Here is a 24245-nt window from a genome sequence, read left to right on the forward strand (position 1 = left end):
GGATGTTAGATTGAAATGTTAAGAGCTAAGCCAATAAAATTCTTCAAGGAAACATGGTATATGATTACATTTGTGTCCAGAAATGTCCAGAACAGGCAAATCTATGGAGACAAGAAGTAAATTAGTAGTTGCCTAGGATGGAGGAGGGATGAGTACAAAGTTTTTTTAGGAGGTGATGAAATGAACTAAACTTGATTTGTGGTGATGAGTGTACAACTCTGTGAAATCCACTATAAAATCTACTGGATTATACACTCTAAAGGGGTAAATTTTATAATACATGGATGGTATCTCAATAAAATAGGTAAATATGAAGACAATGGTGTCCGCTCATCTTCTATATCGTGTACTTCAGCCTGTGATTTTTTTCCCCTTAATTTCCTCCAATATTGTGCCTAGATGAGATCGATTACTAGTTCTGCTTTTACTGAAATTTTCAGGTAGATTTGGCTACAACAGGTATTTCTCAAAAGAGAGTCTTATATGGAAGCTGCCTTTCCTTTGAAAAATTTTTAATGTTTATTTATTCTTGAGAGAGAGAGAGAGAGAGAGAGACAGAGCAAGCAGGGGAGGGCCAGAGAGAGGGAGATGCAGAATCCAAAGCAGGCTCCGGGCTCTGAGCCATCAGCACAGAGCCAGATGCGGGGCTTGAACTCACGAACCGTGAGATCATGACCTGAGCCGAAGTCAGATGCTTAACCCACGGAACCAGCCAGGTGCCCCGAAGCTGCCTTTCCTTTGGAACATGATACAATTATTCTAAAAAATAGTTGCAGATATTTGATCAAAGATTTAATTTTGGAGCTGGGAGAAGGATGATTTACGTTTTGTGGCACATGTTTTTCTACTTCATTTCTTAAAATAGGGCCAATCAAACACATTTCCCCTAATAGCCATTTACTAACTTGCAAATACAATGACTAATTTCATGAACCACACTAATTGCTACCCTTTCTGCACTTCTGTGCCTCCCCCAACCCCAGAATTTGTCAGTTAGCATATGTGGGCTTGTATAGACTTAAATATGCATAGGTATATTTACTTATCTATAATATTTATTTTGTATATATCCTATATGTTCAAGTACATATTAAAATTATAAGTCTGTAGAAGACAGAACTTAAAAAAAATTTTTTTTAATGTGTATTTATTTTTGAGACAGAAAGAGTGTGAACATGGGAGGGACAGAGAGAGGGGGAGACACAGAAACTGAAGCAGGCTCCAGTCTCTGAGCTGTTAGCACAGAGCCCAATGCAGGGCTCAAACTCATGAACTGCAAGATCATGACCTGAGCTGAAGTCAGACGCTCAACCAACTGAGCCACCCAGGAGCCCCTGTAAGAAGACAGAACTTTTTAAATTTCTCAGACACCTAACACAGATCTCTACAAATGAGCTAACCAGTAAGTGTTTCAGTTAGTTGTTAAGCCAGTCTCCACACCAGGGATGAGGTGTATTTATCCCTGTGAATGGCCCTTTTGATAATTCAGAAAATTATAGAATGAATAAAAATTAAGGATGCTCTCTACCCTCTTACAAGGTTCATCATTTAGTAGCTAGATTTTTTTTATCCACAAAAAGAGTAACTCTTTGCAAAGTACGTTTGGCCTAGAAGACTTTGACTTCCTGGAATTCTAAATAAAGTTCAAAATATAAATTTTTCTTCCCATAAATATTTAAAAGTGAAAATCAAATGCAGACAGTACTTCATGTTGTATACGTTCCTATACTTAATGCAAGGTGTAATGTGGCAATAAGATGGAATTTTCGATAAATGACCAAACATTCCAACAAGCATCGTTCGTGGCAGGTTTTGGCCGTCAGCACTCTTTTTTCACTAATGGCGATACTATGAAAGAATTTTTTAGTTTTTCTCTTGTAATTTCTATGAAAGCCAGTGTGCAAGTTAAATGAGCATGCAATCTTAGTCCTTTTTAATCATATCTGGTTTGCAACCAAAATTCTATTACTCAAGTCAGTCAACTACTTTATTCTAGGCTTAGCTCAGAATCATGTTAGGGTGCTTCCAAAATTATATCTACTGTCAAAGTAGGGAGACATGCTACCAATAACAGTTTTTTAAAATGGATTTTGAGCTCCGTGCCACAACAAATGCTTCTCTTGATTCACTGCCAGGTACATGCTCAGCACTTAGTTAAATTAGTTAAATGTCGCTTGAGTGACTGACCATCATGTGTGTGTTACTTTGTAGTACTTTGGAAAGAATGATACTCATTTAAAATATCTGTGTATGTTTCTCAGAAATAAATTATTCCACATTCACCATATGCACATACTGATTCTGTGCTTGCTGTTTGAACCCTTGTTTTCTTCCGCTCATGAAATGACTTTCCACCTGTTTATGCTGCCATATGTTCTATTGATTTATCTCCTTCTGCCTAATCATGAAAACAAAATATAAATAATAACTAAAAAACTTGTTCTTATACCTTGTAGAGCTGATGCCTTCAGCTCGTTCTAAATGTCTGCGAAGTGAACATCATTGGGACCAAAGATTTGAATGCATTTGATTAGTTTAAGTAATTAGCATCTGGATCCTTCCCTATTTTATTGTGGTTTCCTGCACTCTTACCGCAGTGGCTGCTGTTGTGGTAATTAGGGCTGACCTTCACAGAGACAGAGTTAAAAGATACTGCTGAAAGTCTGTAATTTTCTAGAATCATTTATCATGTTCTTGCCCTCCCCATTTAATAAACTGGTGGCATTTCTCATTTTTAAAAAGTGTTTATTTCTTTTAGTGTCTTTCGAAACTTGTTATTTATTGTTTTGCCTATCTTTTCCTTTAGCCTCTTATTCCACGAGAAATAGACACATTTACTGAAAAGGAAGAAAATAGAACGGGTTTATGTGTCTTTCAAATTTTTCTAGGGCTCTTCTTACACAGACTCAAATGTTTAATTAACAGTTCATTTTTCTTTTTGCCACTGAAATTTACGAGGGACGTCTGGAACGAAACATCACCTCTTCACCAGCCTGCATTGGTGGGACTCAGCTTGAAGGATCTGTCCTTCCTTTGGGTCCCAAGAGCTCTTTTGGTTTTTTAAACATTTTGCCTTATTACAGTTATATGAGTGCAGTTCTTAGTTGTCCTAAATAATAAAAAAATGACAATGACTATTGATTAAGCATTTCCTTAGAGCCAGAAACTTTGTATATAAGATCCTGTTTAATTCTCAATTTTTTAAGAATGTTTTTTTTTAATTTTTTAATGTTTTTTTTAAGAGAGAGAGAGACAGAGAGACAGAGTACAAGTAGGGGAGGGGCAGAGAGAGAGGGAGACACAGAATCTGAAGCAGGTTCCAGGCTCTGAGCTGTTGGCACAGAGCCCGACGTGGGCTCTAACCCACGAACTGTGAGATCATGACCTGAGCTGAAGTTGGACACTTAACTGACTGAGCCACCCAGGTACCCCACGATCCTGTTTAATTCTTACAACCACCATGTGTTCGAAGTATTATGGTCATCTTCATTTTATCTTACACATATGTATATGACTGTATGTGTATGTATAAACCTAGATATTATATATAAAAATTGTGTATATATAAATATCATATATAAATATTTATATGTTTTATACATTTAAATGTGCATTTAGAAGCATAAATTATATATTGATATGGCATTGTTGTTTTTATAAAAATGATTTCTGTCCATAATGAAAAGTCAAGCACATTATTCTGGGCAAGATAACCTTGGGTCACATTTTTTCTCCCAAGGAATTTTTTTCTGGGCATCTGATCTTTTACAGGAATTTTTGAAACAAGCCTGGTTTTGACTTCTTGAAGGGATTTGCTTTTTTTTTTTTTCACTGCTTGAGTCCCTGAAGAACTTTGTTTTTAATACTGAAGTTTAATAAGCTTTTCCCTTGATACACTGTATGCCACTTCTATCTGAAGATTGAATTCTCTCTTTATTTCACAGAAATGTCCTGTATTATATCTTTGAATAGTTTTACATTTCCTTTGTTTCATTCTCTATTTAAAGAAAACAAAAAAATGATTAGACACTCAGTTGGTATTGGACAGTAGAAGGAGCGAAGAGTAGGAACAGGTGTAATGCAGAGACTTCAAGATGACTACTGCTGAAGAGGTCAAAATGTCCAGGCAGCCCACCCAAAACACGTCCCCTGAAAACCTCCTCAGCGTGTATTAGTCATCAAAGAGTCTTATTAACAGTACAAATAGAATACTGACTTCTTTAATGGTTTTTAAAATTTGTGGGGCACCTGGGTGGCTCAGTCGGTGAGTCTGACTCTCAATTTTGGCTCAGGTCATGATCTTAAGGTCCTGAGATGCAGCTCAGCAGAGAGCCTGCTTAGGATTCTCTCTCTCTCTCTCTCTCTCTCTCTCTCTCTCTCTCTCTCTCTCTCTCTTGGCCTCTGCCTCTCCCCGACCCCCAAAATAAAATTAGTATTCTGTGGTCACTTAGTGTGAATTTATTATGTTCTAAATTTTGCAAAGACATCAATATTCTAATTCAAAATCTGAATCTTTTCCCACCAACTTTTTTGAAAGTTTTAAGCTTCCTAAAAAGTTGGAAACTAGAAAAATGAATTTTTGATATCCAGGCTTACTGATTGTTAAAACTTTACTGCATTTTTTATGACTCATTGTGAGTATTGATTTCATAAAACCATAAATCCTTTGTGTCAGAGAAGCAATAATTTACATGTAGTTAGGGTTTCTCATGTAATTAGGATCATTTTTTCCACTCTCTGGTTGACATTATAGTGTTTAAAACGTTTGTTATATATGAAAATAATTCTTTTTACTTCTTTTCTTAAAAATATCTTCTAATCTTCTTAAATATAATTTTATTTTGCTTCTAGTTCCTTTTGAATCGTAGCTAATGGGTATATTAGTACTGTGACACTAGGAGTAAAATACAGGTTTTAAAACTAATATTATAGCCTATTGCGCCCTTGAGAACAATATTTTCAAATTATTTGGAGTGTTCTATGACATAGTTAATTTGCTGGAGTTTTGTTTTTGTTTGTTTTTACACGTAGAGTAGACCATTTTTTATATTTTTCCCATATGTCTGTTATGGGCTGACTTGGGCCTTCCCACCCATAATTCATATGTTGAAAACCTAACTTATAGGATCTCAGAATGAGACTATCTTTGTAAATAGGACTTTTTATTTGTTTTTAAAAAATTGTTATTTACTTATTTAAACTAAAACAAAAAACATTCAGTCATTGCTTCTGCCTCCTTGTACACCCTATCTCTTGCAAATACCTGTCTGTTCTCTGTATTTATGAGCTTGATGTTTTTGTTTTAAGAGCCCCACATATAAGATAAATGAGATGATATTTATCTTTTTCTGACTTTTCAGTTAGCATAATGCCTTTGAGGTCCATACATGTTATCACAAATGGCAAGGTTCTGTTCTTTATTAATGGTTGAGTCATATACATATACAACATTCATCTTATATACATACATATAATATATATATATTAATACATATTTTTGAGTGAGTGATTTCATTCTCTTCAGATAAATACTCAGAAGGGGAATTACTAGATTATATTTTAATTTTAATTCTATTTTAATTTTTTAAGGGAACTCCATATTGTTTTCCATAGTGTTTGTACCACTTTTTATTCCCACCAACAGTGCACAAGGGTTCCTTTTTCTCCACAACCTCACCAACACTTGTTATTTCTTGTCTTTTTGATAGTAGACTTTCTAATAGATGTGAAGTGATAGCTCATTGTGGTTTTGATTTGCATTTCCCTGATGACTAGTGATGTTGAGCATCTTTTCATGTACTTGTTGGCCATCTGTATATCTTTGGGAAGATGTCTATTCAGATCCTCTGCCCATTTTTAAATCAGATTGTTTTTTGTTTTGTTTTGCTTTTGGGTTATATGAGTTCTTCATGTATTTGGGATATTAACACCTGGTCAGATACATGATTTGCAAATATTTTCTCGCATTCATTAGATTGCCTTAACATTTTATTGATGGTTTATTTTGTTGTGCACAATGTTTTTAGTTTGAAGTAGCCCCACTTGTTTAATTTTGCTTTTGTTGATTTGGCTTTTGGTGTGAGATTCAAAACAGCATTGCCAAGACCGATGTCAAGGAGCATACCTCCTATGTTTTCTTCTAGGAGTTTTATGGTTTCAGGTCTTAAGTTCAAGTCTTTAATCTATTTTGAGTTAATTTTCCTGTGTTGCATAAGGTGATAGTCCAGTTTTATTCCTTTGAATGTGGCTGTACAGTTTTCCCAGCACCATTTTCAAAGAGACTATCCTTTCTCCCATTGTGTATTCTTGGCTCCTTTGTCATAAATTAATTGATCGTGTATGTGTGGGTGTGTTTCTGGGCTCTGTGTTTTCTGTTCAATTGATTTATGTGTCTGTTTTTATGCCGATACCCACTGTCTTAATTACTATAGTTTTTTAACAGACATTTTAACATTTTATTTTGAAGGTCATTTTAAAAACAAAGTTAAAGACAATCAGAAAAAATTGCACAGACTGTACTCATTGAATAAGTAGGGTGCTTAAATGAAACTGAGGGAGATATGTTTTCTTCCTCAATTCTGGAAATGGGTTCTGTCAACCTGAAGGTTCTTATACTTACAAAAAATAGGGACGGGAATCATGGCAATTAAAGCTGACTCATAAGTATGTAAATCTACAGGAGAAAACAATTTTTTCTGTTCTTCCTAATAAGTCAGTTTTGATCTTCACACTGTGCATTGTTTCTGAAAAGATACATTGCTAGAAATTCAGTGGAATTTGGCGATCTTTCTTCTCCAAGCACAGGAAGTCCCTGTGATGAAATGGGCACAGCTATCTGCTCCAGGTTAGGCACGAGTTGGTAAAATCTGGCGATCCACTTTCTGTTTTGATGACTTTTCTGTATTAATCTTCTCATTGTCTACTATCCTCTCAATATTGTCTGTGAGACTGTGCTCAAAGTGAGGGTTTTCTGCAACCTCCGTCTGTCCTTCTAGCATCTGCTCTGGCTCCCTGGCAGAGCCTCAAGACGCAATCCCCAGAAACTAGTCCTGGAAAAGAAGAAGAACCATGAGTTACCCAGGAGATTTCAACAGGAAGATTCCAGAATTGAGTCCAGCCCTTGCCACTGCCCCTGCCCCTCACCCCTGCCTGGGTGCGGGAGCATCTGGAGCAGTAGAGGAGCATGGTGGGACGGTCCCAAGACTGGGTGCTTGCATCAGGTCCAGAAGCTCTGCGATAGTCCCAAAAACTTAGAAGAAGGGGGAAAGGGGAAAAGGGAGCTGATTACCTGCATCCAAGATGCTTGTTCTTAAGAGCCCTTTACCGGGCCACCAACTCTTAATTAGTATAGCTTTGTAATAGAGTTTGAAACCAGGGAGCATGATGCCTCTAGCTTTGTTCTTCATTTTCAAGATGGCTTTGGCTGTTTGCAGTCTTTTTTGGTTCCATACAATTTTAAAGATTGTTTGCTTTATTTCTGTGAAAATGCCATTGGAATTTTGACAGAGATTGTCCTGAATTTGTAGATTACTTTGGGTGTATGGACATTTTAACAATATTAATTCTTCCAGTCCTTAAGCACAGAATATCTTTCCATTTGTGTCCTCTTCAATTTTTTTTATTAATGTCTGGTAGTTTTTCATATCTAGGCCTTTGCTTTTCTTGGTTAAATTTATTCCTAGGTATTTTATTCTTTTTGGTTGCAGTTGTAAATGGGACTGTTTTCTTAACTTATCCTTCTGATAAAGTGTAAAGAAATAAAACAGATTTTTGTACATTGATTCTGTATGCTGCAATTTGACTGAACTTGTTTATTCTGCCAGTTTTTGGATGGAATTTTTAGGGATTTGTATAATATCATGTCATCTGTGAATAATGAGTTTTATTTCTTTAGTTGTTGAAATTCAGTTCCACCACCTAATCCCTAAGATTTCAGTATGTATCTCCTAAGGACAAGATTCATCTACATGGTCATAATACCATTGTCACCTCCCCCAAATTTAACTCTGAAAGTATATTACCTAAAATATAATTTACATTCAAATTTCCCCAGTTGTCCCCAAAATTTTAAGTTTATTCCCCTTAGGATTCACTTGAGCCTTATATGTTATGTTTAGTTTTCACGTTTTTTAGTCACCTTTATTCTAAACAGATTCACACTATTGTTTTGAAGACTTTAACATATTTTCAGAAGTACTTTGATCCTAATTATTCTGGCTGTTTCCTCATGAATAGGGTTAGGTTAAAGACGTTTTGTTTTGTTTTGTTAATTATCACGGATTTATTTCTTTAAGGCCAATTAAAGTGCTTTCACAGATTATCTAAGTATATTAAAACCACAGAAGACTCTTTTTTTTCTGTCTTTCTTAAAAATTTATTTTATTTTAATTACAGTATTGTTAACATACACCGTAATATTATGTCCAGGTATACGATACACATACATCACAGGTGCTCATCACAGCATGTGCATCCTTAATCCCCATCACCTATTTCACCCATCCCACCCACCTCCCCTCTGGTAACCATCAGTGTGTTCTCTGTAGTCTCTCTTGTCTCTGTCTCTCTGTCTTTGTCTCTCTGTTTCTGTCTCTCTCTCTCTGTCTCTCCTTTAGGTTAAAGGTTTTTGGCAAGAATATTGGATAGGCAATATTGTTTACCTTCTATCACACCAAGAAGTACTTAATCTGTTTATCTTATTCTTTGTAATATTAACTGAGATCACTTGGTTAAGGTTTTGGCTGCTAGAGCTCTCCATTGTAAAGGTAAATTTTACTTGGTAATTAACAAGTTATTTGTGGGGTGATACTCTGTACCATGTGAACATACCCTGTTCTACAACAAACTTTCACTCAGTGGACTTAATATTTATTAATGATGCTTGCCTGAATCTATAACTACATTGGTGGTGGTACAATAGCTATTTTCTAATTCTGCCTCCTAGTCTTTTAAGCGTACCTGTGACCTCATTAAGAACTATCTCTGTCTGCCCCAAATATGCCGAGCTGCTTTTTCTGTCTAGTGGATTAGAATGAAATCTCTTTAATAGAAAAGACATGAGTGTTGATAGATGTCTGACAGACACCAGGAACACAGATAAAGTGTACCTATATTAACATGTTTATCTCCCTTCAAGTAAAAAGTAAAGAAATACCCAGTTCCAAATATTAAAGCCATTCCAAAAAATAAGGTGGGCCAATGCCCTAAGGACCCAGAAATTGATTTGCTGCGGGAAAATGAAGCGTATTTGAGAAAATACTGGCCTCACTTTTTTTTGTTTATTTTGTTTTTTGTTTTGTTTGTTTTGTCTCTTTTGAATAAGAAGAGAACACTGCTTCCGTAAAACATGAGCAAGATCCTTTCTCGTTTACTTGCTCTGGGGTGAACCCTGGACAGTGATACTTTAATGTCTTTCCAGGTGATGTTAATGTGCAGCCAGGGTTGAGAACCTTTAGGGGAAGAAGAAGTAACTCCAGCTTGAAAGATGGGTGGGATTCGGACATGTAGAGATTGAGGGAGGTCACTCCATGTTAAGATAAGAGCATGAACAGAGGCTGACCTGATGACAAAGATTGGCTGTTCTTTTTCTTCTGTAAAACCCTTTTTCTTGGCACGTTCACGAGAAGGTAGCTTGAAAGATGATGTAATAAAATTCACTCATTTGAAAGATTGAGGCTTAAGTATTGCTGTGACCGTGTTATTCAGAGAAGAATAAGGCTCTGTTCTTGATGATGTTCTGCAGCTTATCATTTGTTGCATAGCAAGCCCTGTCATGTCAGTCCTGGTAAGCCCATTCATGGAAGGACGTTACACCCTTTGCTGGGTGGCAAGATATTAAGCAAAACATGACTTATTGAAAATAATTTCTGACATGGCAGTGATACTGTAAAAGAACAAAAAAGGGCAAACTTGGGTTTCATGTTTGTGCTTTAGCCACAGGTTTGAAAAGTGAATCTCAAGCTTGTAAATACTGGTTATGAGGCACAAGAAACAGAATGTAAATATCTTGAATGGATATTAATCAAGAGTGGTGAGTCACAGATAGCAGATGAAAAGCATAAAACCAACTGTGGCAAGGCTTCAGCTCAGAGTTAGGTTTCAATTTTGGTATCTGCTGAGAATGGCCAAATGGAAGATGAAAATGAGTAAATATTGATAATACAAACTATTGAATTTGTCTAGTGATAAATGTTTCTTGGGTTTTGTATAGATTCCTAATGTGAAAATACATATATTGTGTGAAATGCTGGAAAGAAACCCTTTGGAAATATTTTATCTTCCTGTATTATATTTTAATAAAAGAACAAGTTTTAGAGAATCAGATAAGCAGAATAGCAGACAGTATGGGATCCTAAAGCTAAAAATATTTATGTCCACATATTCCAGAATACAGAGGAAAAGTAATATCACCCAAATTTAAAACATAAGCACTATTTCTCTTTGCATTTGAAAACATTACCTGGAATAATTATATCCATAGGAAGAGAGTTACTTTGAGTGGACCTCCAACAGAGTTACAAGATGGTGACTCAGTGTTACACCCCATTCCCTGGAAAGTTCTCAGTGCCCCCATATGGGTCCTGTCATGCAGGGACTCAACAACTCATGTAGAAATAGATTTTTCTTACAATTTCCAAAGTAATGTGACATTCAAAAATAGAAATAAGAAAAAGAAGAAAATAAATCAGAGTCAGTAAAGTGGAAAGAATAAATGGCTAAATTCTCATTGTGTCTCTGTCACCAACCAGCTCTGACTTTGGGTAAATCATCTTACCTCTTGACTTCACTTGCAAAGTGAGCATTAGGCTAGTATTTTAATAGTTCATAAACATTTAAAGAAATAAAGTCATTTTCCCCTTGGAATGAAATCTTACTTGGAATCATAAAATGTCAAACAATTGAAAGTAAAGATGTAGGAGAGAAGTCCTTTCTCCCAGCCTCCCCCATATTTCTGGAGGCATGATCACAGACATTGACACTCAAGGGTGTGGTCTGGCAGCATCAGCACCTGGTTGGTGTTGCAGAACCTCAGAAGCTAGCTAGTAAAGGGGAATCTCAAGCCCCAGCTGGACTTACTGAATCTGAGGCTACATTCTAATAGGTACCCCAGCAATATGTTTCACAGTAAAGTTTGAGACGTCCAGCTCTAGAGATCCCTGAAACTCCATTTGAAAACTAACTACTGGACTAGTTAATGTTACCACAGGGATTAATCATGATTTTTTTTTTGCCCTCTGATATACCACACTGACCACTTCTCAGCTGGGAGCCCAGTGGGCAGAAAGAACAAGATGTAGTGGAAGCAATTCCATTTTTAGAGTCTTGGAATCAAGCATGCAAAGGAGTATTTTATTTCACAGAGAGTCCAAGTGTTCCATCTGTTCCACAACATCATTTCAAGGAGGGTCTAGGTAATGGTCTTTATGTATGTTAATCTATCAGTCAAGGGCCCAGCAGAAACTTAATGACACTCTCAACCAAGATAATTGACAAGCCTTTTTAAGAGTTGTGGGCAGGGTTAAGAGAACCAATGGTGAAGCACCCAGAGACTTGCAATGGTGGGAACCATTGACACTTCTAATCTTGATGGAGAAAGGAAAGGAAAAGTACCTTGGGAGAGCTTAAAGTGTAGGAAGGGCCCATTATGGGAGCTCTTGCCTTAGGTGAAATGATACAACCACCGCCAAACCACACATTAGGGTGGAGCAAACCGGAAAAATAAATAAACCGTCCTTTTTCTCCTTTCTTACTCACCTGCTGGTGGCCAAACCCAACTGGAAACCAGAGTGCAACTGGAAAGCCAATGGATAAAGTCCATATAACTGTCTTCTTGGGGCACAGAGGGGGGTACAGAAGGTTAGAGAGTGATTTTGAAGAGCACATTTAGAATTGCTAAAGCAGAGACTAAGATGGTTGGATTTGGCAATAGGACAACAGATAATAAAGTAGAATTTTAATGGAAAGGTTTCTTTTGTTTGCATATATATTTATACATAGATATACATGAATGAATGTATCTTACACATTCATGTGTATATATACACCTATCATGTGTATAACATGAAGATATGTTAAATTATCAAGGAGACTTTTTAAGAAAAAGTAATAGCAGAAGGTATGCTTTAAAGAAGTATTTTTATACTTTCTTCTGCTGTGAAAAGGTTTAAAAAACGGAATGATGTTAAATTGTATTTACTTAATACATTCTCTTTGGTAGGTGCTATTAAAAACACTCAGATACAAAACTTGGACCCCATCTTCAGGCTATGATATAGGTTAAGAGAAAAATGATAAAATACATCTAGAATATACATATGGAATGGAATGATTTATTCAGCCAGTATTTATCAAGCACCTGCTGAATACCAAACAATATCTTTGTGACTAAAGTTTACAAAAATAATGAGTTGAACATAATATGGTCCATATCCACACAGAATTTATAGTCTCGTTGGGGAGATAAATAATAGTTATAGTTCAAGGGTGATAAAAACAGAAACATAGGGTTCTTTGGGACTTTATAACAGATACACCTAATTTAAATTGGAGATCCAAAATAAGCCATCTTGAGGCATTTGAGATCTGAAATGGAGATAGGAAGTCAGCCAGCTAATGGAGGGTAGTTACCATGAAGAGCAGTTGAAGGGAGCAGTGGAGGTGAGGGTATGTATATGTGTGGGTGCTGGAGGGAAGGCCATGTGGGGTGCTCCAGCCAGAGCAGATCATATGTTCAGAAGGCTTAGAGAGAGAAGAGACCATGCCATGTTTAACAAACTGACGAGAATCTCTTGCATGTGGTGCATAAAACTAAGGAAGCGTGGTACCATAAAGCCATGTGAAGTTATTAAGATATCATGATTAGTGAATCACTTGATCAAATGGGGGAAATTATGAATATAAAATATTGGACTTAGTGTTGCCACTTCAGGTAAAACTTGAACTTATTGTCTACTGAAATTTCTCTGAAAAATAGGACAAAAAAGCATGTTTCTCAAAACTTTCCCTAAGTTTTTATTTTTTCCTTTAATGTAGGAAAATAGCTGAATTGTTCTGAACTTTCTGTCATATGCTGCTATACACCAACCTAATAACTCATTTTCAAAGGAAATTTATGACAGTGTTCCTTATTAACAATCTTACGAAGATAGAAGCATATTTAATTGGTTATTGCTAAAAGTAGCATTAAAAAAGTATCATAGAATGGTTGACAGTCAGCAAGTAAATTTCATGACTGTGTGTGTGTGTGCGTGTATGTATGTGTTTTTTGCCATTGTTGAAAATTCTTTTATTTATTTATTTTTGAGAGAGAGAGAGAGAGAGAGAGAGAGAGAGAGAGAGAGAGAGAGAGGAGAGGAGGAGGGACTGAGAGAGGGAGACACAGAGTTGGAAGCAGGCTCCAGGCTCTGAGCTGTCAGCACAGAGCCCGACGTGGGGCTCGAACAAGGAACTGTGAGAACGTGACCTGAGCCGAAGCCAGACGCCCAACCGACTGAGCCACCCAGGTGCCCCCATTGTTGAAAATTCTTAACTCTCTTTATCAGTAATAGCACTTGTCTTTGAGTTGCTTCATCCACCACCTTAGGCTGTTGATGCTTCTATGCAGTCATTTTGCCTTCTGGAGAAGGTAATTTATGACCGGTCTGTATTTCTCTGAATGGTAGCCAAGTGAAAATGACATACAGAGTCTTTCTTGTGCTAGAACCATCTATGCAGACACGATTATTTCATGTGCACATTTATTATCAATATCTACCATACGAGAACTGTCAGAAGTGTTTGAGATCCTGCCAGTCATCTCTTCCTCTGCCTTATTTTTCCAAGTGTTTCCTTTTATCAGGAAGTCCTGTAGGATTCTAACACAGGAAAATGAATAGTGCAATCAGCAACACTTTATTTCTTCCACTGCCAGTATTGTCATTCTTGATGCAGGTGAGAGGTAATATATTATTCTCAGACACATGAAACTGTACATGGATGGACATGATTGAAGGAATGATTTCTTCATTGGTCTCATCTTCTTCTCCTCCTCCTTCTCTTCCTCTTCTCTTCTTCTTCTTCTTCTTCTTCTTCTGCTTCTGCTTCTGCTTCTGCTTCTTCTGCTTCTTCTGCTTCTTCTGCTTCTTCTGCTTCTGCTTCTGCTCCTGCTCCTGCTTCTGCTTTTCCTCCTGCCTCTGCTTCTGCTTCTTCTGTTTCTCCTTCTCTTTCTTCACTATTCAGTGATTTTAACATTATATGCAAAGCTATGACAAACTAGCAAAATCCAGTTTTAGAACATTCCCATGACCCCCCAAAGGTCCCTTATGTTTACCACAATCAATTCCCAGTCCCACCCCAGCCCTGGAAACCATGAATCTGTTTTTCAGCACTACAGATTTTTCTAATCTGGGTAGTTCATATAAAAGATTTATATAGTATGTGGCCTTTTGTGCCCTGTCTCATTAGTCACCTTCACGTTTTTGAGGTTCATCCATGTTGTGGTGAGTACTAGTGCTTCATTCCTTTTTATAGCTGAATAATATTCCATTGTATGTCTAGACCTTATTTTGTGTGTCCGTTCTCCAGGTGGTGGACATTTGTGTTGTTTCCACTTGTTGACTATGCTGCTGGGAACATTTGTGTACAGGTTTTATGTAGACATACGTGTTCATTTCTCTTGGGTGTATGCCTAAGAGTAGAACTGCTGGGTCATAAGTAACTCTACTTAACCATTCGGAAAACTGCCCAGCTGTTTTCCATGGTGGCTATACCATTTCACATTCCCACGAGCAATGTATGATGGTTTCAGTTTCTCCACAGAAGGAATGATTTCTTAACCAGCTTACAGCATCCTATTTTTCAAGCCTTATGGATTCAATGGCTCATTTTAAATTATTTTAACAAAGATGTTTTTCACATCACGAAGAGGACAGCAACATTTTTGTATAAGAAGTTCTGATCTTGCCAAATGTTGGATTTCTGTAATACATAGTTTATGATAGATTAGACCATTTGTTCATGGTCTCTCTTTGCTTATCAAGATGGAATATTGTTGGTCCGTTGGTTATTAGTTAAATATAAATGTGAAAATAGAATTATAAATGTACATACACAATCTATGTAGTTTACAAGTGATTTATCTCTTTCATATTGCTCCTGAAAGCTTATTTGTTTCAGAGATGTTTTCCATTTTCATTTCATTTCATTAATTCCACAAATATTGAAGCCCTACTCTAGGTAAAGCCCCATGCTAGGCTCTGTTTTCAAAGTTCACTCTTAAACAGATCTTAATTTCAATGAGCTTTGAGTCAAGTAGGGAGATGTGAACAGAAATTGTAAGAGCGAATGTGTTAAGTCCTGAAAGAGAGGCTTGAGCAAACCCATGATGCTTCTGAGGTAGGGAAGGTTATTTCTATCTGAGAAGGCAGTCTTGGAGGTCAGGAATAATTTCCTAATGGAAATGACATTTGGAAAGCATCTCTCAGAAAGGATAGGACTGAGCCATGGGAGGATTGGAGAAAAGCACATTTTTATCTGTAAATAAAGTATTAGCGTGGAATATGTGCTTAGGGCAGAGTGGCTCAGTTTTGGCAGGAGCACAACGTAAGGAAGCAAAGTGTGGAGTCAGATTGGATCTTGAGAAGTCTTGGAATGGTGCCTAGATCACGTGGTTTGCAGCAGGCAAATGACCAAAAACTTACTATTCAACAGAAATAACAGAGATACATTTCTTAGAATCTGATAATGCTCTGGGGATTATTTATGTATTATTTATTTTACAGCAAAGAAAGAACTACAGTGTGGCAGTGGCTAATTTTACATGCACTGACTTTTCACTCTGTTTTTCTCTTTCATAGTAACTTACTTTCTTACCTCTGTATGCTGTATAAAATTTTTTCAATTACATCATTATTTCTTAAGCTTGTGCAGTAAGAAAAAATCATCTGGGATGATCGTAAAAAAGTAGCATACTACGATTTCTATAAATATTTCAAGTCCTATTCCATAGACAGAATATTGTTTTAGATTTACCTCCTTTTTGTTCACCATGTGTTTTTCCATTGTAGACCATTCTTCTGGGTTTTCCATTTTTTTTCTTTTTTCAATAATTACATTTTTGTATGTGTTTTAGTTTACTGTTCCTAAACAGTAGACTGTGAGATAACAATGAGATAAACAATGTTTATCTCTTTAGCATTTTTATTTATTTTTTTCCTTTCTTTTTTTTTGTTTTTTTTAATATATGAAATTTATTGTCAAATTGGTTTCCATACAACACCCAGTGCTCATCCCAACAGGTGCCCTCCTCAGTACCCATCACCCACCCTCCCTCTCCCTCCCACCCCCCATCAACCCTCAGTTTGTTCTCAGTTTTTAAGAGTCTCTTATGCTTTGGCTCTCTCCCACTCTAACCTCTTTTTTCTAACCTCCCCCATGGGTTTCTGTTAAGTTTCTCAGGATTCACATAAGAGTGAAAACATATGGTATCTGTCTTTCTCTGTATGGCTTATTTCACTTAGCATAACACTCTCCAGTTCCATCCACATTGCTACAAAGGGCCATATTTCATTCTTTCTCATTGCCACGTAGTACTCCATTGTGTATATAAACCACAATTTCTTTATCCATTCATCAGTTGATGGACATTTCGGCTCTTTCCATAATTTGGCTATTGTTGAGAGTGCTGCTATAAACATTGGGGTACGAGTGACCCTATCTTTAGCATTTTTATTTATTTTTTTTTTAATTAAAAAAATTTTTTTTAATGTTTATTTATTTTTGAGACAGAGAGAGACAGAGCATGAACGGGGGAGGGGCAGAGAGAGAGGGAGACACAGAATCGGAAGCATGCTCCAGGCTCTGAGCCATCAGCCCAGAGCCCGACGCGGGGCTCAAACTCACAGACCATGAGATCGTGACCTGAGCTGAAGTCGGACGCTTAACCGACTGAACCACCCAGGCGCCCCTCTTTAGCATTTTTAAAATGTAGCTTCTTCTGAGTGCACCATTGCCGGATGACAGTATTATTTCTCAGCCCATTTAAAATATTAGTTTATTGACTCTAACTCCTGTTATGGCTGTCTGCTGTCAGTCTTTCGTTTGCAGGTGATCTTTTCTCTCTGTCTACTCTTAGGATCTTTGTCATAGCTAAATCTCGGGCAGGCTCGTTACAAGTGTCTAGTATTGGATTTCCTTGTATTTATATTTCTCATTGGATACTGTGCTTGGTGGTGTGGATTGATATTTTCCATTCGTTCGAGAAGATTCACAAGCTCCAGAGCTTCAAATATTAACCTTTTCTTCATTTTCCCTGTTCTTTGCCTCAGGTACTCTGGTTAGAGTTAGGCTACATTTTTTCATTATTTTTTCTTACATATCACTTGATTTGTCTTCCATATTTCCCACATTTTTATCTCTTTGTGTGACATTTCACAGTATTTTCAGATCTGTACTCTGATTGTAGTTTATCAATTTTTTTTGTTGGTGGTGGTGGCATCTTAATACTTTTTAATCCATCTACCCTTTCATTTTGTTTAAATTTCAACCCTTATATTTTTAATTTATAAATTTCTATCCACCTCCCCACCCCCCTTTTGAATGTTCCTAGGTCAGTTTTGGTCACTTCTCACTGTTTGTGTGCTTGTGATGCTATCCTTTATTTTCGTAAGCATTCCATACCTGTTTTGTAGCTCTCAGTCTGAGACCTCAGTATCTGATGTCCTTGGTGGTCTAAATCTACTTTTTGTTTCTTCCAAGTCTCAGTTCTAGTGTTTAGTTTCCCTGTATGTTTTGAGATTGTTGCCGTTGTCTTCTGTTTGACATTATTTATTGTCAGGAAAAACTTGGAACCTAAATTTAGTGGGTGTTCCACATGAGAGAAGGTTTGTGTGTTTCCACGGGGACTGTGGGGGCATTGCAGACCTGGGACCACTTGAACCTCTTTGAGGGTCTCTGGTACAATCCAAACACATCAGGTTTAGCTCTGCATCCCTGCTGCAAATGGAAAGCTAAGTCTCCAGAACTTGGTGCTAATGTTGGCATTTACCTTCAAGCTACTGTATCTTTAAGTTTGCACATGTGGCTCACGGTTAAGATTTTAGTTCAAGATGATGGGTTTTGTTTTTGCGTAGGCCCTTTGGAGCTTTTCTTCACCTATGTAAAGCTCAGCAATGCTATAAAAATTATGTCATGTACAGGATCTACTTTTTTTTTTCTTCTCAAGATTCTCTTTGAGAGTCTCCAGATTGGCCTGCTGCTGGAAGCTGACTAATGATAGATTATTGTAGCACAGTAGCCATATGGGAATTACCAAAATAGTTTGATCAGTATAAGTAAGACAAGCAAGGATATTTTAGAACAAACAAACACTAATTTGGCATCTGATTTGTCCAGTGTCGTTATGTATACCAATTCTTGCTTGTGTGTGCTTTTTGGAGATAACCCAAAATATTGTATTAATAAAATATTTGAAATGTTCCTGTTGAATAAAAGAAGTAACTGAGCCACTAGGAGACTACTGGTATATACCTCTTCTTAAAATCTCTTTTGTCTGGGGCACCTGGGTGGCTTAGTCGCTTCTGCGTCCAACTCTTGATTTTGGCTCAGGTCCTGATCTTGGGGTTACGGGATCAAGCCCTGTGTTGAGTTCTTTGCTGAGCATGGAGCCTGCTTAAGATTCTCTCTCTCTCTCTCTCTCTCTCTCTCTCTCTCTCTCTCTCTCTCTCTCTTTCTCTCTCTCTGCCTCTCTCCCTTGCTTGTGTGCTTTCTCTCTCTTTAAAATAAATAAATAAATAAATAAATAAATAAATAAATAAATAAATAAATAAATAAAATATCTATTTTCTTTAGTATAATATGCTTTACAATGTTCCAAGGAAGGGAAAAGAGGGAATTGATCCATTAAGCAATCAAAGACCTGTGAAGTAAGACCCAAGGTGTCATTTGTCCATTCTTGCATTAGTTAATAAAATCTTTATCCATTTATGCATGATTACTTTCATATAAATTTGTTTAATTAAAAAAAATATTTGTACGGTGGTCACTATATCGCATGTACTGTTCCATATGGTAGAAAACCTAGCAAGGAACAATTAGAAATCTATATGCTTATAGATCTCGCATTATATTATAAAGATAGACATAAACAAGGAAGCATAGTAAAATATTATGGTAGGATGGTAAGTGCTAGGGAGAACAATAAACATTACAAGAGGAATAGACTATGGTGGTGCTAAAGTAACAGATGGGTAGATGGATTTACTGGTTCTAAGCACTTTACTAATGAGCCTTAGAATCTGGTCTAAAATGTCACAGCTGGAACGCTCACATGGTTAGGTAAACAGATTGTTTAGGGAGTTGGCCTTATGGGTTGAATTATGTCCCCCAAAAGAGATGTGTTAGAGACCTAGCCCCTAGTACCTTAGAATGTGACCATATTTGGAGTAGAGTCTTTACAACAGTAATTAAGTTAAAATGGGATCATTAGGGCGGCCCTAATCCAGTATGACTGATGTCCTTATAAAAAGGGGAAAGTTTGGATATAGAGATGGACATACACACAGGGAAGGAGAGCACTGTGAGAAGATTAGGGTCATACTATTATAAGCCAAAGCATGATCAGAAGCTAGGAGAGTGGCATTTAGTGTAGAGAGGCTTGATCTTGGACTTTTATCTTCCAGAACTCTGAGACTCAATTTCTATTGTTTAAGCCATTCATATTTGTGGTACTTTGTTGCAGTAGCCCTAACAAACCAATGCAATCAATAATTCATTGTAATAAAGCTTACCATTGTGTAGGACAATAGGAGATGAGAAGGAAAAAGGCTCTAAAACTGCTGATGGCTTATTATGAAACAAGTGGTGGTTTTATTTAATGAATATATAGTGTCTGTTATATACCAGGGACTATTCTATGTATTTTGTAAATATTAGCCAGTATATATCCCAATAGCAATCCTGCTATAGAGGTTCATCCATTATTGCTATTTAATTAATTAATTAATTAATTTAATATTTATTTATTTTTGAGAGAGACAGAGCATGAGCAGGGGAGGGGCAGAGACAGAGGGAGACACAGAATCTGAAGCAGGCTCCAGGCTCTGAGCTGTTAGTACAGATTCCAACACAGGGCTCAAACTCACCAGCCATGAGATCATGCCAGAGCTAAAGTTGGCTGCTTAACCAACTGAGCTACCCAGGTGCCCCCATTATTTCCATTTAAAAGATGTGGACTCACATTTTGGTCATGCATCTACTTCCCAAGAGAAGGAAAACATTTAAACCAACATTACAGGGCACAGAGATTCTTGGACCTTGTATGGTAGATTTTCCTTAGGGTTTCCTACAATACACGTGAACATGCAATTTTGGAAAGTCCTCTTTTTGGTGATAGTGGAAGATGGAGGGAAAGGGTGTGGTTAAGATGAGGACGCCCATATTCTAGTCCCCCCTGTGTGTTCCTTAACCATTGACCTTGGGCCCATCATTTAGCTGTTTTCAGTCTCAATTCTTACACTTGTTCTTACACTAACTGGATAGCTGTCAAATTAAATCAGAAGATACATTTAAATTTAAAAAGAACAAAAAGAAATAAAGTCTCCAATCCACTGTTTCCCTTGGAGATTTTTATTTTTAGAGGAAACATCTCCTCAGTATCTCCCAAACACTATTCATTTATACGTTCTTTGTAAACATTTAGATCTAAGAAATGTTTTAAATTATTTATGGTATACTTGAAAAGCTTTGATACCATCTCACTGGCATGAAGGAAATACATGTAATCTGGTTGCAAAGAGACGATTGATAGCAAGTAATGATTCACGTTGGGTAAGCATAATACTAACCATACATTAGTCTTTTACACAAAGCTTTAGATTCATAATTATAGACTGAACTAGGTATTAGTATGAAGAGTCTCAAGACTCTTCTTATAATTCACTGATGGCATAGAACCTTAGAGTGATATTAACTAGAATGATAGTGAATATATTCAGGTTAGATGGGAAAGACCCATGATTGAGTCTTTTTTCCAAGGTCTTAGCGTGGAAGTGGTGTGATTCTAGACCACTTGTCAAGTGTGGCCTGGAGATGGGGAAAAGTGACCTTTTACCAAGACCTGGTATATTAGCCAAGGTAAATAACGCTAGCTGTGGTGACAAACAGTCTTCAAATCTTATTCCCTTGACACAGTGAAGATTGATTTCTTGCTCCCATGATCTGGGGTCGGGGGTCCTGGTTAGGTGTCTAAGCCACTGGGTTGCAAGAGAGACTTTCTTTTTTTTTTTTTTTTAATATGAAATTTATTGTCAAGTTGGTTTCCATACAACACCCAGTGCTCATCCCAACAGGTGCCCTCCTCAATACCCGTCACCCAGCCTCCCCTCCCTCCCACCCCCCATCAACCCTCAGTTTATTCTCAGTTTTTAAGAGTCTCTTATGGTTTGGCTCCTCCCTCTCTAACTTTATTTTTTTCCTTCCCTTCCCCCATGGTCTTCTGTTAAGTTACTCAGGATCCACATAAGAGTGAAAACATAAGGTATCTGTCTTTCTCTGTATGACTTATTTCACTTAGCATCACACTCTCCAGTTCCATCCACGCTGCTACAAAAGGCCATATTTCATTCTTTGTCATTGACACGTAGTATTCCATTGTGTATATAAACCACAATTTCTTTATCCATTCATCAGTTGATGGACATTTAGGCTCTTTCTATAATGCAAGAGAGACTTTCGCACCCAGGCTCCTTCTTATTCCACCATCTTGGACATGTGTTCTCTGTGGTTCCAGAAGAGAGAGTAGAGAGAGGACTGGAGAATCACAAGGCCTAGGCACACCTTCTGGTGGTCATGACTCTGTTGTGTATCCTTGAAATGGCTAGACTCTCTGGTCAATTCCCTTTTGCTCTCTGCTGTGATCATTCTGGACCTTCCTGAGTGCCCTCAATGTTCTATACTCTCTTTTTTCTCTGGGATTTTGAACTTGCCATCACTCACCTTGGAACACTTCCCTTGCCATATGCCAACAACTCCTGTGCTTTTCACTGTCAGAAACAGTCTCTAAGGCACGCTTCTTCCGGTAAGTGCCATGATCTCGACAAGGAATTCTTACACATTGTTCATGTTCCTGGGGATGTTTACAAAGACAAATACCAATTATGTATGTCTGAGAAATTTTGCCAATGCAAAGTCAACCTTCATTGTGATATTTTAATTATGGTAGCATTTTGTATGATTTGTGAAACTTTCTTTTAATTGATACGACATAACTCATTTAAGTAGAAATCTATTACAGGTATTTGTTTACTGCCTTTTTTTTACTATTACTAAAAATGCTTCAGTGAATAAAGACATGCATTTTTAAAGTTGATGTATTTATTTTTGGGAGAGAGAGAGAGAGAGAGAGAGCAAGCACAAGCACGAAGGGGGAAGGGGGGAGAATCCCAAGTAGGTTTTGCTTTGAGAGCACAAACTCATGAACCATGATATGACCTGAGCCAAAAACAAGAGTTGGACGCTCAACCGACTGAGCCACCCAGGCGCCCCAAAGGGTTGTGTTATTTACTTCTATCGCATGCCTATTCAATACATACAGCTTCATAAAATGTATTATCATCATAATTTCTTCAACAAAATTGCATTATCATTTCTTATTTGTAGTGTGTCTGTAGCACCAGCCAAATCATCATTATCATTGTCATGATGCTTAATAACAAGAGTAACAATAATATAATAATAATTACTGAGTGCATGCGTACGTGGGTACCAGTCTCGGCTTTTTATGTATATTACCTCATTTAAATTTAATCCTAATGCTATTGCATTAGAATCGTTACTATTCCAGTCTTACAGATGAGGTTGCTATCGCCCTGAGGGGCCGTGTGATCTGTCTGTGGTTAATCAGCCAGTTAAGTGGTGCAACTAGGCTCTAAACTCACATCATTTATAGTTTCAAAGCTATCACTCCTTTGATCCATCCCTCCGCATTGTGTACGGAAAGAACATTGGTCAGGGCAGCTTAGCTTCTCTCTGTCCCTGTCAGGGATCCAGCTCAGCATTTCACTTGTTGTTTGCCTATTTGTTTTCTTTGTTTTGATTTGGTTGTTGCATTTTCTGGTGTGTGTATAAGAGAGTGTCCTTGGAAACCTCTCCTACCTCTTAAGAGATCACGATTGCCTCAGCAGTATGTTTGTTCTGCAGCAGGAGGGTCCCTCAGCCCTTCTTAACCTGTCCATTCTTTCCCCTTTCTTTCCTTTTTAGGATATATATATATATATATATATATATATATATATATATATACACTCATAAATGTATACATATATATATATATATACACATATATATATTTCCTCTGTTAGAATTAGAATATAATAGAATATAAGCTCCTGATAGGCAGATCATAATGCTTTCTCAAACCTTTTATGTGATATTGTTAAAAGCAAAAACATCTCCGTGACCCCAATACTAATTCATTTCTTACCTACAAACAAGTGGAAAATGATATCTAGATGAAATGATGGATTGAATATTGGAGCCATAAATTTTACATGAGCACCATGCTGTCTGATATCTTAGTGAGTAGCCATATGTGGTTCTGTGCATTTTAGTTGAAATTAATGAAAATCAAGTAAAATTTAAAATTTAGTTCTTTGGTCATGCTGTTCTCATCATTACAGAAAGATCTCCTGGGTAAGAATCCTCTGTATAAAAGTTTGAATCTTCTATATAAAAGCTAGATTCTGCAGCTGTCCATATTTGTTTATCCATGGTATATCCCCTAGACTGAGCAAATGCCCTCTGATCTCATTAGAAAATTCCTTATGCGTGCCAGTGCCCTTAATTCTGCTTGGATTTCCAATGGCTTGGATTCTCAGTATGTAGCATCAGGTTTTGCCAACCTGAGTCTAAGCACAAACCCTAGTTATTTCTTTTAAATGTTTAATGCAATCGAGTCAAAGTGCAAAATGCTGTTTTTATTACTAAAAATAAACAGCCACTGTTAATCTTCCATCCGACCCCTGACTCACAGAAATGAAATGAAGAGTTATGGGAGAACAAATATTTTAACAAAAATGCACACTTGCCCACACACACACACAACACACACATAATAACATAGAATTGGGTAATTGGAAGTTAGGGTTTTTGTTTTGTTTTGATGCCTTGTCAGAATATTCTCATGATAAATTGGCTGGGTCAAAATGGCCAGTATTTTTTATAATCCAAATTCTTATTTTGTACTCTGTTACTATGAGGAAGCTTTTCTCCTT

At 37.0% G+C, this 24245-nt stretch overlaps 1 protein-coding gene and 1 pseudogene across 2 annotated transcripts in view; one reads left to right on the forward strand and one right to left on the reverse strand.

Moving 5' to 3' along the window:
• Positions 1-24245, forward strand: part of GUCY1A2 (guanylate cyclase 1 soluble subunit alpha 2) — a 318707-nt gene that overhangs the window by 158949 nt on the left and 135513 nt on the right. The window lies entirely within an intron of this gene.
• On the reverse strand, positions 6615-22949 carry LOC106984299 (protein dpy-30 homolog; annotated as a pseudogene).

The sequence above is a fragment of the Acinonyx jubatus genome, chromosome D1 (assembly GCF_027475565.1).
Source record: "Acinonyx jubatus isolate Ajub_Pintada_27869175 chromosome D1, VMU_Ajub_asm_v1.0, whole genome shotgun sequence".
NCBI classification, from domain to species: domain Eukaryota; kingdom Metazoa; phylum Chordata; class Mammalia; order Carnivora; family Felidae; genus Acinonyx; species Acinonyx jubatus.